The sequence below is a fragment of the Misgurnus anguillicaudatus genome, chromosome 15 (genome assembly GCF_027580225.2).
Source record: "Misgurnus anguillicaudatus chromosome 15, ASM2758022v2, whole genome shotgun sequence".
NCBI classification, from domain to species: Eukaryota; Metazoa; Chordata; class Actinopteri; order Cypriniformes; family Cobitidae; genus Misgurnus; species Misgurnus anguillicaudatus.
Window position 1 is genome coordinate 11,586,152 of NC_073351.2, and position 15,405 is coordinate 11,601,556.

The following is a 15,405-nucleotide window of genomic DNA, read 5'->3' on the forward strand; positions in this document are numbered from 1 at the left end:
TAACACATTTACATTTTCAAGCAAATATTAAATAATATAATAGTTTATTGTCTTTACACCTGTTGCTGGAGGAGCTTTAAGCATCTACGATCGTCTATCTGTATCACAGCAGAGGGAGGGATTTAATGTGTGTACATTTCAACAGGTTACTTCATTAGCATATGCACCTATGTAAGCAGACACTTTACAGAAGCGGATTAACAAGAATTGTTGATAAACTATATAAAACAAAACTACGATTTTTATCTTAGCCAATCAGAATATGCCTTTAGCTGTACATTTAATGAAATGCGTGGTAGTGTAATTATATACATGTTTAAATATTGCGGAGAATCACTCATAATGCCTGCATTTTCCCGTTTCGGGTTTCGCCCACCTGTACACATCATAAACCCAGGTTAGTTATTTCCCACCTGCCCATATGCTTTTACCTGTTCTGAAACCAAACTTGTTGTAAAGCTGCCTTCTATAATCCCCACAAAACTTATGCAATTTCCTGCCAGATGAAAGGAGACTTTAAAAACATACTTTATTGGCAAATATGTTCCCCTCCACCCTGCCTTTGGAAATCTCCTTTAAACAGCATGTGCCTGCTGTGAGAGGAGAGACTGTTTGCTCTCTGGCTCTGTATCTCTGATAAATGTCACCTGGTCCAGGTACGTTCACAACAAAGTACATTCACCCACAATAGAAAGACTCGAGTGTGTGTGGTGGGGTGAAACCGACATGAAAAGCACATTGAACATGAACACAGACCCACGCCGACCGGTGTAAATGTTGACCGAGACTGATTGGAAGCATGTATTGTTGTGTGTGTCAGCTATTGGGGGAAACTCTTCACCTTTGCTCATTTGTCTTCAGTCTTTGTTAGTGTGAACAGGGAAACGAGAAGCATACGTCTATGACCATCCAAACACGGAAGTTACCAGGACACACCCGGAGTCATAAACTGTGGCAAAGGGCCAAAGCTTTGGATCGTATGCAGATAGGTAGGGAATATAGGCAATACCTGAACCTGAACAATTCCAGGTAAATGAACAATAGTACAAAAGAACAGAGAGATTATGCATTAATGTTAGAAAGAATAATGAGGTATGTGTTATAAGTTTTATTATGCAAAATGTATCCTGTATTTTTATTTGATGACAGTATTTGATACTGTTTACTATAACTTTTCAACACATTTACCTTGACACTTACATTTTTTCAAACTAATAGTTTTAATCTTTGATATAGTATAGTTTAACGCATCTTAACAACTAAATAATGCGATGCATACATGTGTATCTGTTTAGTAGTTAGCAGCCCACAATACTGTAAGGTTCACGTAATATTCCAGCCTCAGTGAAATAACTTGCACATCAGGTTGGTACATTGGCCACAGCGATCTGCACCTGCATCATCTCTGACCAGGATGCGGTTTGTAATGCGACCATTGTCAAAGTCACATTGCGTGGAAAAGCTCTAGACACAACCTATACACACCCGTTGCATTTATTACACAGCCTCTGGCGGGCCTCGCCCTTTCCAATACAGTTTTAATCTAGCTTATCTTCTACAGTCATGTTCTCACGGCTCTGATGTTGATTGTCTGCTTGAGCAAGATTTATTAAATAATAAATCAATGATTATAATTTAGGATACTTGGTATGTTTTAATGCTTTATTAATTATGAATTACTATACAAGTAAACCTTAAATTACAAAACTAAATTACTGAACACGATTGAGTGATAAAACTTTAAAACTTCAGGTCAACTTCTCTGTTATCCTGCATAAACCGTATAGATTAGCGGTCAGCTAATGTTAACTGTTTCACATATTTCTCAAAACAATAACAAAAAGCGAGCAGCAATATTTAAAAAAATAAAAATAAAGTAGGCCGGGTTATTTTCAAACCAGTGCTGGGTAAAAAGTGATGAGCTAATCCTATGCTGCGTTGTTTCAATCCAAAATGCAGGGTTCTTTTAGCTCATTGTTGTGTCAAATATAAACATTTTCTGGTTTGATTTAACCCGGTTTTGTCCCTTTTTGACCCAACGCTGGGCTGAAAATTACCCAGCATTTTTTAGAATGTCTGTATTTCTTTTCTTCAATCAAACTGTCAATCCTATCTATAAAGTTGTTTTTCGGGGCAGACTGGACCTGGTGACCCTAGTATGAGTTTTCATGTGTGGGTGAAAGAAAAAGCAGGGGTTTGGGGGGTTAAAGGTGTAGAGTGGCATAAGTAACTCATTACCCCGCCTGGTCGAACGCTGTGCGGGAAGGGGTGGATCATTGGAACCTGGTTATTGATCCAAACCCTGCATAGCCCACTTTTATGTGACACACACTGGGATTACAGTGTGATAAGATAGAATTGGGCAAGAGAGACTTGTGGTGTGACTGCGTTACCACGTTAAAAACACACATGCACTTATAGGGGCGGTTTCCCGGATAGAGTTTAGGTTAATCCAGCACTAGGCCTTATTAATATAGGTCATTTAAGAAGTTTTTACAAACATACCTTACAAAAAACATTACAGGTGTGCATCTTAAGACAAAACATTGTCAACGAAATATGTTAAAATTAAACATCAGGACAAAGTGTTTTTATAGTAATGCAGCTCAAACATGCATTTTAGTCTGGGACTAGGATGAGCCCTGTCCGGGAAGCCGCCTCTTAAAGTTTAAAGGGATAGTTCACCCAAAAATGAAAATTCTGTCATCGTTTACTCACTTTCACGTTGTTAGAAACCTGTATAAATTTCTTTGTTCTGATGAACACAAAAAAATATATTTTAAGAAATGTTCATGGACCCCATTTACTTCCACAGTATTCTTTTTCCTACATGGAAGTGAATGGGGTCCACGAATGGTTTGGTTACAAACATTTCTTAAAATATCTTCCTTTGTGTTCATTAGAACAAAGAAATTTAGGTTTGTAACAACATGAGGGTGAGTAAATGATGAACGAATTTTCATTTTTTGGTGAACTATCCCTTTAAGTTTAAAGTTAATGAATTTTTTAAAATTAATTGGATATTTTACATTTATGCATTTTGCAAATGCTTTTATCCCATGTATATTTGATCAGTATGTGTGTTACCCAACGCTATCTCATTCTCATGGCAATTCATACGTATTTTACAAGCTGGTATTAAGGGAACAGTATGTAGGATTGTGGCCAAAACTGATATTGCAATCACAAAACTTGTGGCTAAAACTGGTATTGCAATCACACAACTGGTGGCCAATACAAAATGACAACATAAACATCAGTTGGGGGCTGCAACTCCACTTTTAAAATGACAATATTCTGGCCAGACCACTGTTGTCAGTGATATAAGTATTTGAAGTGAAAATAATTTCTTAATGACATATCAGGGCCATTTTATGATTAATTGATATAAATTTCTTACATACTGTTCCTTTAATTCGTACGACCACATTCGTACATTTCAATTTGCCTTGACCTCTGTGACTTTGGGGTTAGGGGTGGGGTTTCGTTATTGTTTTTTTATGATAATCATACGTTTTTGCATGATTATCTTTGAATACAGACGAATTGGCCAACTCGTAAAATATGTACGAATTCTCGTGAGATCAGGCTGGTGTTACCTTAATGTTAATGTATGAATTTTTTTCAACATTAAATACTGTCTTATAATCCACCTACATATACTGTCAAATAAGTAAGACAGTTGTGCATTATTTCCTCCAAAACTTGTGAATAGCAGTGACACCAGCAAAACATTGCATTGTGCATTTACGCATACTGACCAACCCAACAAAGCAAAATTGACTTAAAGGAATAGTTCACTCTAAAATGAGGATCAGCCCATATTTTACTCACCCTCCAGCTGTCCTAGGTGTGTATGACTTTCTTTTTTCAGTCAAACACAGTCAGAGTAATATAAAATTACATTCTGCCTCTTCCCAGCTTTATAATGGCATTGGATAGTGCCCTGTTTTAAAAGGTCCAAAATGATGGGTTTTTGAAAAGAAAATATTTATATTTCATGATACAAATGTTTTCAATAAAAGACATTTAACAACTGTATAGATCAGGGGTGGGCATTCCAGGGCCTGGAGGGCCACTATCCTGCAAAGTTTAGCTCCAACCCTAATCAAACACACCTGAATGCCATTTCCAAGTCTTTTTGCAGCCTTTAATTCGATTTTTAAGGTGTGTTTGATAAGGGTCGAAGCTAAACTTTACAGGACAGTGGCCCTCCAGGACCAGGAATGCCCACCCCTGGTATAGAGTACTGATGGATGGGCTTGGGGCACTATCCAATGCCATTATAAAGTTAAACAAAGCCAAGTTATGTAAGGAATAACTGACGACGGGCCATTGAATTATAAAAAAAATAATGCACACCCAAGGTGGTAATCCAGCATTACTTTCAAATACTTATTTTCAAATAATTCAAAGGACCGGAGTCAATTATTCCGCTTATACCACGGTTACCACAAACATTGCTCTGGTGCCTATTTTTAAGACATTTGAAAAATTAGGTGTGCGGTTTACAGAAAAATAATCAACACCCATAGAACATTTCTCAGCCAATCAGAATGCAGCATTCAACAGACCCGTGGTATAATATTAAATAAAACACTAGTAATGTAGTACTCGAGTCCAGTCTCGGACCGGTCTCGAGACCGATTTCTGCTTTCTCTGACTTGTCTCTGACTTTTTCCTTCAAAGACTCTGTCTTGACTCAGTCTCGGACCACAGTGGAAGAGAAAGGACTCATAATTTCATGTCGAGTCCTCAAGACCAACACATTTTTTTATGTTCATATAAAAAATCTCACAACACATAACAACAATAATAATAAAATGCAATGTTGATGGGCATTATTTGAAAATTACATCCCATGGTGCAATGTACAGATACTGCATAAAATTTGGAAATATTGGAAAATGTTATAAGTAACTAAGCCTACTAATTTAGACATACCACTTTTAATTTGCTCTGCATGTCCTAACTAGGATTAAAACATTTAGGGTGGGCTTAACATGTTGATGATCAGTGTTGGGGGTAATGCATTACAAGTAACTTGAGTTACGTAATAATATTACTTTTCTGAAGTAACGAGTAAAGTAACGCATTACTTTTTAAATGTACACATTAATATTTGAGTTACTTTTTCAAAAAAGTAACTCAAGTTACTTTTTTATATTAATTAATTTGATTAAAAAATATGTACTGAATTAAACTAAACGTATACACTCTCTGTGCCTGACTGGAAACAGTTTGAGTCAGAAACTGAGGTGGCAGGCCAGAGCTAAATATTTTTGTGATGAAATATGCAATTTCTGAAGGCAGAACTTTTCAGTCATAAAAACACCTGCAAGGCCTGAAAGAGATCAAGCTTTAGCCAAGAAAAAGTAACGCAAAAGTAACTAAAAGTAACGTAAGCATTACTTTCCATGAAAAGTAACTAAGTAATGCAATTAGTTACTTTTTTTGGGAGTAACTTAATATTGTAATGCATTACTTTAAAAGTAACTTTCCCCAACACTGTTGATGATAGAGCAGCACTGTTGAAGCAGTTTAGAAAAATAAGCAGAAGATGATTCATGTAGTAGGGATTTTTTTTAATGATAGTAAAAGCATAGACGAGTAGTTATATGAGCAAGTTTGGTGGTACAAAATAAAACATAGCGCTTTTCTAAGCTGATTTAAAGAGGAACTATATTGTATGGCGTAATAGCACTTATGGGAGTACTTCGACTCGGCGCAGTAACACTCTCCCTCTCCCATTATGAGAGTGAGAAGGGGAGCGGATTTTTCAGGCAAGTTGAAGTACTCCCAAAAGAGCTATTACGCCATAAAATATAGTTCCTCTTTTAAATCCGCTTAGAAAAGCGTTACGTTTTATTTTGTACCACCAAACTTGCTCGTATAACTACTCGTCTTAAATAGGAAAAACGTTGATGTGTTTGGTCACTTCTAACTTTATTTCTGATTGGTACCATTGAATGAATGGGGCTAAGCTAAATGCTATCGAAGAGTCGCAGCGCGCTCCAGCGCTTACGTGCACGCACACAAATGATAGAGGGATGTATCAACAATTCTTAGTTAAGGTAATAACATATTTTAATATTGAAAATGAGTAGACTATTCCTTTAAAGTTCCCAACAGCATGATGATGAGGAATCAAACATTATATAGCTACTGATGAAACTGGTCTTGTCTCCTAGTAACGGCAGGTTGCTGAAATCTCTAAAACATCTCTTCCAATCCTCATTCTGTTTTGTGGTTGTTCTCTCTTCCCCCTCTCACCCTGGTTATGTCTAGTCTTATCAGCAGTCGTCCTTGGCCCCCACACCTGTAACAGAGGGCCACAGCTCAGCACGAGGCTACTTATTAACCAGTGTTTCCTCCTGCACATTAGACACATCTGAGTTTGGACGCCACGCGCTCACACCAGGCCATCGGTCTAGACCTCGGCTACCGAGCGCTTATGGGATTTGGGTCAGAGTGCACCTTGAGAGTTAGGCTCGGCCAAACGTGTATGCCACTTTGATAACATTTGTGAAATCAATCAACAGGATTTATTATGGCAGACCTATAAATAATTTTTGTTATGTTAATCAACTTAGCAACAATAGTATCAAAATACAACTGGGTGACTCTAAATCTTTTCTAGGTTTATAGGTCCTAAGGAATGTTGCCATAACATTGTTAAAACGTAATGCTTTTGTTGGGTGGAGCTCAGTCATTACAGAAAGATCCTTCATCTTACCTGCCGGGGGCTTTTGTGCTCAGGACCGAGACTTGACCAATCATTAATAAAGATGGTATGTGACTGTGTTATCAGTTGGCTATATCCCAGGTCTCTAAGTGGAGCCTGAAAGAGTGTTATCTGTCCACGGTGGACGACACAAGCACCTCTTAACCCCTTTAACTTTCACAATAAATGCTCAAGAGAACACTAAACCAGAACCAGAGGTCACTCCGTATATTTAAGTATCATTTTCACGTTTTTAAAGTTACACCTAGAAATCACTCTGGTTCTGGTTCTTTATGTTGTGTTTGGGGCTGAGTTACATTTAAGAAAACGAAAACTGGATTATCAAGAACAACATTCAGAGAAGCACGGCCTGTGTTTTTCTGTGGAAAGATGTGGACTTCAAAGGTTGGCTTCAGGTTGGCTTTGCCAAACTGGAATTTTGTGTGGCCCTATAAAAATCTATATATCTCACCCTGCTGATCAAAGCCAAGTCTAGTTAAATATAAGAACAAAAAATACAAGGAACTGGTAGAGCCGGAGTATTTTACATGTAATTCAGTCTGTCCCATGTTTAGAAATAAGTACAAATGCAATTTCTCACAAAAAGACTCACAATCAGTGTTGGGGAAAGTTACTTTTAAAAGTATTGCATTACAATATTAAGTTACTTCCCAATAAAGTAACTAAATGCATTACTTAGTTACTTTTCATGGAAAGTAATACTTACATTACTTTTATGTTACTTTTGCGTTACCTTGGCTTGATCTCTTTCAGGCCTTGCAAGTGTTTTTTTGTTTTTTATGACTGAAAAGTTCTGCATTTAGAAATTTTGCAAATGGCCTGCCATTTTGTTTCTCACTCAAACTCACAAAAAAAGCCCGGGATACACTGCACGATTATTGGCTGTCCCAGACGAAAGATTGCCATCGTGAAACAATCGTCGTGATTTCTGTGATCGTGGCTCTTCATCTGTGGTCCTATGTCGTGCAGTGAGAGAGGTTCAGGGACGGCCGTTTTCCCGGTCTTGCGTTCAAAAATAGCCTACGATCATTTTCTGACATTGTCAGAAATTCGGCATGATCACCGCACAGTGTGTTTGCTGCTATGACCTGCACGCTGGTATTTGTTCATCACAAGCACATGCTGATGACGTTGCGCTAACGTGTGACGCAGCCGACAAAGCTTCCGTGTCATCATCGTACAGTCTACATGCATGTCTCGTGTTTAAACGATCCATGTCGCACAGTATGATAAGGTAATGATCTTATAGGAGGGCAAAAATCCTGCAGTGTTTTCCGGGCTTTAGGCACGCACGCATTGAGTTTGCGTAATTCTATGTGACTACATTCAGTTTCATTTAGTATTTTTTTTTTAAAATCGAATTAATAAAACTGAAAAGTATCTTGCATTACTTTTTTTTTTTAAAGTAACTCAAATATTAATTCTGTAAATTTATAAAGTAATGTGTTACTTTACTCGTTACTTCAAAAAAGTAACATTGTTACGTAATGCACGTACAGCGTAGGTTCCGTGTTGGTTTTCATTTATACTTTTGCGTCGTCGTCGACATGCAAACACACGCGCAGACCGCTGGTAGGCAGTAACCACGCGTGTAACCACAGTAACAGCGCGAACGTCAAAAAAGAAGCTTAGCAACCCACAAACGAAGAAGAAACAGCAACTTGTTGTGTAAAATTTGAGAAGACCAGCAATGATGGAAGTAAATAAACAACGACTTTTGTTGCAGCTTGAGTTAAATCACTCCTCAACTTGGCCCATCTTTGTTTTCACCGTCACAAACAGAAATACCTATGATGCAGTTTTTTTACCTGACGGGAGGGTTTCTAGTGGACCAGTCCCAGCGCTTGCAGTCCACGTAGATCTGACGCACTGTTAAAATTTTTGCGAGGTGCACGTCAGGCTACGCAGAGCTACGCACAGGCTACGGATAGAGCTTACGCACGACTATAAATCGCAATCTTAATGCAAAATCAGAAGTCAGAGATTTCAATAGGAACCCATCAAATTCTCCCAAGACCAAATCAATTGAGCTATTAACATTAATTTTATAGCTTTACTTGTGTATCTTATATGTTTCTGTTTTTTCTTCTCCAGAAGCATTTTAGGAGAAGCACCTTAGACAAAGTTGACACTTTAATCAAAGGTAAGATCTCCATGCATCCAACCCACATGAAAGGACCTACAATATCAGAAAAAAGGGCAGATGAAGGTACAAAAGTTGTCACTAGGGCAGTCCCTTTGTAAAAAGTACACTTTTGCACCTAAACGGTAAATATTGGTACCTCTAAGGTGCATGCTGGTACACATATCTGTACCTAAATGGTACATATTAGGACTATTTTTTTGTCCTAATGACAAAAAGGTACAACTTTTGTATTTTTCTTCTGAGAGTGTAGGATACAGTGGCATACAGGATTTTTTCAAATACTCTCCAGTGTCATTTCAAAACTATGTTTATGGTTTCTCCGTGAAACTCAAATTCATTGACCACATACTGATCTACATCCAACTCTCTGCCCTGCTTCTCATCCAAGACAAATCAAAACATCACATTTTGCTCCAGTTGATCACCTTCCTTCACATATCAAAGTATGAAGAACAGCAACGCTCTGAAAGAGTTGAATACTGCAGCCTGTTTAAGAGACTAAACTCTCGAGGATGCCAAAACTCAGTAGACCCGGCACAACATTTTACAGTGGCGCTTTGTTCCTCCGCACGAGTCGATGTTATTCCTGGTTACCATCATCCATCTACACCATAAGGTTCTTTCCGGTTGATGGACGTTTCTGTACATCCAGACCAGTGGACACACCAGTTATTCCAACATTCATTGGACAATTATGGGTACAAATGGTTGCTTTAGCAAAGGTGTTGAATGTGTATGATGTGGCTGTGGTTTATTTATCAAACAGATTTGTTGTTTGTCTGTAAAGGGAAATTTCAGCATCTTTCTAGTCACATTTGAGTGCACTTTGTCTTCTTTGTTGTTATCTTTAAAAAAAATGTTGTACTGATAATAATATTGATTATAGTATAATACAATGAAAATATATGGCAATGATAAACTTTATCAGGCATGTACAGGTTATGAATGAATAGTAGAAATAATAACTGATATCACCGCCACTGAGGAAGTTATTCTGAACAGCCAAAATACATTAACTTTTCACTTTATTTTTACAGAAATTGTTGTGATCGACTGAATGTTTCATATATTTAAAGACACACTGACCTAATTTTAAATATTTGCTATTGTGTATATCACCCATGTAAAGGCATCAGTTGTTGTCAGCTCAAACTTTAGCTCCTATGTTTTCAACTGTCACAAAGGTGCCTGTGCTTCTGAAACGTATGTGTGTTTGCATTTACATGTCCTGGATTACATGGGGTCTTTCAAGAGCTGTAATGAGAAGTGAGGTTACACTTACCCGACATCTCAGTGTTGCTTATGGCAGTACCGGCTCTCACACAGGCCTCTAGTTGATCCCATTAAAAGCAATCAGTCTACTGTTTGCACAGTGGTAAAAGCTTTAAAGCCGCCCTCCTCTCCCGCTTGCCTTCCCCCTGCTCCCCAGCCAGGTGTGGGTCTTTCTGTTCTCTACACTTTAAAAAATAAAGGCGCTTAAAGGGTTATTCACAGCCATGCCGTATAAGAACCGTTTTAGCTCCTCAAATAAGAAAAAAAAAATTCTTTAAATCTAAAGAACCATATTCACTACTGTTTTTATGAATGGTTCTTCTGGCATCATGAAGCATCAATATTTTTAAGAGTGTAAACACATTTCTGACATGACAAACATATAGGTCATATGCCATATTGAGAAAACATGACACTGGGGCAGTATGTATATATTTGTACCAATATGTGCCTTTGAGGTACCAATAAGTACCTCTGAGGTACTTATATGCACTCTTTGGTACCAATATGTACTTCTGAGGTACTTATATGCACTCTTTGGTACCAATATGTACTTCTGAGGTATGAACTCTTTGGTACTAGCATGTACCTATGATGTACTAATATGAACTCTTTGGTACCAAAATGTACATCTGAGGTACTAATATGCACTTCTTTTATACTAAAATGAACTCTTTAGTGCCAATGTGTACTTATGAGGTACTAATATGCACTCTTTAGTACCAATATGTACCTCTGAGGTACTAATATGCACTATTTGGTACCAATATGTTACTTTGAGGTACTAATTATGAACTCTTTGGTACCAGCATGTACCTATGATGTACTAATAAGAACTCTTTAGTACCAATATGTACCTCTGAGGTACTAATATGCACTCTTTGGTACTAATATGTTACTCTGAGGTACTAATATGAACTCTTTACCTATGATGTACTAATAAAAACTCTTTGGTACCAATATGTACCTCTGAGGTACTAATATGCACTCTTTAGTACCAATATGTACCTCTGAGGTACTATATGAACTCTTTAGTACCAATATGTACCTCTGAGGTACTAATATGAACTCTTTAGTGCCAATGTGTACCTATGAGGTACTAATATGCACTCTTTAGTACCAATATGTACCTCTGAGGTACTAGTATGAACTCTTTGGTACCAGCATGTACCTATGATGTACTAATATGCCCTCTTCGGTACCAATATGTACCTCTGAGGTACTAATATGAACTCTTTGGTACCAATATGTACCTCTGAGGTACTAATATGAACTCTTTAGTGCCAATATGTACCTATGAGGTACTAATATGCACTCTTTAGTACCAATATGAACCTCTGAGGTACTAATATGAACTCTTTAGTGCCAATATGTACCTATGAGGTACTAATATGCACTCTTTAGTACCAATATGAACCTCTGAGGTACTAATATGAACTCTTTAGTGCCAATATGTACCTATGAGGTACTAATATGCACTCTTTGGTACCAATATGTACCTCTGAGGTACTAATATGCACTCTTTGGTACCAGTATGTACCTCTGAGGCACTAATATGCAGTCTTTGGTACCAATATGTACCTCTGAGGTACTAATATGTACTCTTTGGTACCAATGTACCTCTGAGGTACTAATATGCAGTCTTTGGTACCAATATGTACCTCTGATGTACTAGCATGCACTCTTTGGTACCAATATGAACCTCTGAGGTACTAATATGAACTCTTTAGTGCCAATATGTACCTATGAGGTACTAATATGCACTCTTTAGTACCAATATGAACCTCTGAGGTACTAATATGAACTCTTTAGTGCCAATATGTACCTATGAGGTACTAATATGCACTCTTTGGTACCAATATGTACCTCTGAGGTACTAATATGCACTCTTTGGTACCAGTATGTACCTCTGAGGCACTAATATGCAGTCTTTGGTACCAATATGTACCTCTGAGGTACTAATATGAACTCTTTGGTACCAATATGTACCTCTGAGGTACTAATATGCAGTCTTTGGTACCAATATGTACCTCTGAAGTACTAATATGCCCACTTCGGTACTAATATGTACCTCTGAGGTACTAATATGCCCTCTTTGGTACCAGTATGTACCTATGAGGTACTAATATGCACTCTTTAGTACCAATATGTACCTCTGAGGTACAAATATGCACTATTTGGTACCAATATGTTACTCTGACGGACTAGTATGAATTCTTTGGTACCAGCATGTACTTATGATGTACTTTGGTACCAATATGTGCCTATGAGGTACTAATATGCCCTCTTTGGTACCAATATGTAGCTCTGAGGTACTAATATGAACTCTTTGGAACTAATATGTACCTCTAAGTTACTAATATGCATTCTTTGGTACCAATATGCACTCTTTGGTACCAATATGTACCTCTAAGTTACTAATATGCCCTCTTTGGTACCAATGTGTACCTCTGAGGTACTAATATGCACTCTTTGGTACCAATATGTACCTCTGAGGTACTAATAAGCCCTATTCGGTACCAATATGTACCCCTGAGGTACTAATATGCCCTCTTTGGTACCAGTATGTACCTCTGAGGTACTAATATGCAGTCTTTGGTACCAATATGTTACTTTGAGGTACTAATATGAACTCTTTGGTATCAATATGTACCTCTGAGGTACTAATATGCCCTCTCTGGTACCAATATGTACCTCTGAGGTACTAATATGCCCTCTTTGGTACCAAATATATACTTCTGAGGTACTAATATGAACTCTTTGGAACCAATATGTACCTCTAAGTTACTAATATGCACTCTTTGGTACCAATATGCACTCTTTGGTACCAATATGTACCTCTGAGGTACTAATATAATATGAACTCTTTGGTACCAATATGTACCTTTGAGGTACTAATATACACTCTTTGGTACTAATATGTACCTCTATGGTACTAATATGATCCCTTAGTACCAATATGTACCAATTTGTACACTGAAAAAATTATTTAAAAATTATTTTTAATTAAATTATTCATTTAATTTATTCAATTTTTTTAAGGTAAGTGGTTGCGATCAACAATTTATTCAAGCTACATTTAAACAACAACAAAAAATAGAAACAAAACATTAACAAACCTTTGTTTAAACATTAAGCTTAAATAAATTGATTGCAAACACTTATCTTAAAAATTGAATAAATTAAATGAATAATTTAATTAAAAATATTTTTTTAGTGCACATTCATATTTCACAGGTAGATATCTGAACCTAAATGGTAGATATTAGGACATTTTAAGGCCACCATTTTAGTAAGTGTAGTATGTCATTCTCAGAGCTCATTTAATCCAACTGCTTCCCTATTCTTCACAGCCTAAATATCAGATTCATCCTCTAACGTACAGACTGCTCTTTACTGAAAGCCAAACACATGCTCTTGTCTCATTATTGTCTGTGGTATGAGTTCTGTCCGCTACATCTAATGAACTATACAGGTGTCAATGAACAGAGCCATCTGCCTGCTGGGTGAGCAAATAGTCGGTACAATACCTACAACCTGACCAACCACTCTCTTTCTCTTCTATCTCTCTCTCTCCCCCTCCCTCGCTCTGTTCTCAATCCCCTCTGTTTCTTTGGAGTGGTCAGGCATTGTGTTTACCTGAGTGATCTCCCTCTATTCCTCTTCTTCATTATATGCTGGTGGCTTTAGTCCAGCTATGGTCCCACCCTTCTGCTGATAAGGTTGTATAGGAACAATTAGGGACACTTCAAGACTTTACTGTTTACATCAGTTAAGAACACTAAAACCAACATGAAGAAGAGAAACCTGAAGCTAAACCCTCGGCTCTCAGTAATGCTGATAATAAGTAATACATACAGAGACGTCTTTCAATGGCTATATAACATTTTAATATGTCGGCAAATCTCATGAAAAACAGTCAAATACATTATGTCTTGCAATAAAATTACGCATTTTATCAGTCATTTATGTTCTCAATGATAATTGTGAAGGTAATACAATATGGTAACAAAAACTACTATACTGATAAAACCCTACATTATAGACATTTTAATGCAACACAGGAAAAGATCTGAAAATAATTGGCATCACAAAAAGTTTGAAAGTATGATGTCTACACATTGTAATTGTAAATAATGTCACAATGAATGGTCCTAAACAATGATATTCCCTGTCACTGGGGTGGTACCTTCTTAAAAAGTACATATTTGTACCTAAAGAGTTCATATTAGTACATCAGAGGTATATATTGATACCAAAGAAAAGCTAATTAGCACCTAAGAGATAAATATTCATGCATACAAGGTACATGTTGGTACCAAATGTATACATATCTGTACCTAATGGTACATATTAGGACCACTGTTAAAAGGATACTGCCATAATGACAGATGCATTATATATGTTTTGGCCTCAGTTTGTTTTTTGTGAAATTCAATCATTTAACACCCAAAATATAGATTGCATCCCACACTGTAAACAGGCAGTTGCTACCTGTAGAAAAAACTAAACCTAATTTTTTTAAATGAAATAAATAAATAATTATTATTAATGCTAAATAAATAAATAAACCAATAATATATATAAAAAACTAAACCTAAAAGAAGAAAATGAAATAAATAAAATATAAAATAAATAAATAAATTAATTATTATTATTAATGATAAATAAATAAATAAATAGATTTTATATATAATATATATATACAATTCAATATAACACATTCAGCCTGACTATATTTGGTTACAACAACAACAAACAACATACATATATAATATATATATAAAATGTATTTATTTATATATGTAAATGTTTACCACATAAAGCATATTTATTTGGTTTGCTGACAAAGACTTTGCATCCCTACACTGTAAAGAGGCAGTTGCTACATGAAGAAACTATTTAAAAAAGAACCTTAACCTTAAAAAATAAAATAAAATAAAATAAAATAAAATAAAATAAAATAAAATAAAATAAAATAAAATAAAATAAAATAAAATAAAATAAAATAAAATAAAATAAAATAAAATAAAATAAAATAAAACAAAATAAAATAAAATAAAATAATGAATGAATGAATGATAAATAAACATATAAAAAAATATATAATAGAATAGAATAGAATACACTTTATTGTCCCCAAAGGGGAAATTTGTATTGGGCATAGCGCTACAATCTGTTGCATTACAACATGACAACACAAAACAACACAAAAACTCTTAAAATCCCTCTAAAAACAACA

General features: G+C 36.2%; 1 long non-coding RNA gene across 2 annotated transcripts; it reads left to right on the forward strand.

Moving 5' to 3' along the window:
* The first annotated feature begins 66 nt into the window (after nt 1-66).
* LOC141349694 (uncharacterized) lies at nt 67-10,237 on the forward strand. Of its 2 annotated transcripts, XR_012357667.1 has the most exons (5): nt 67-397; nt 504-656; nt 862-989; nt 8,840-8,888; nt 9,280-10,237. It is a non-coding gene; the product is annotated as an uncharacterized lncRNA (long non-coding RNA). The 2 variants fall into 2 exon arrangements; XR_012357666.1 differs by having other exon boundaries at nt 67-656.
* The last annotated feature ends 5,168 nt before the right edge of the window (nt 10,238-15,405 follow it).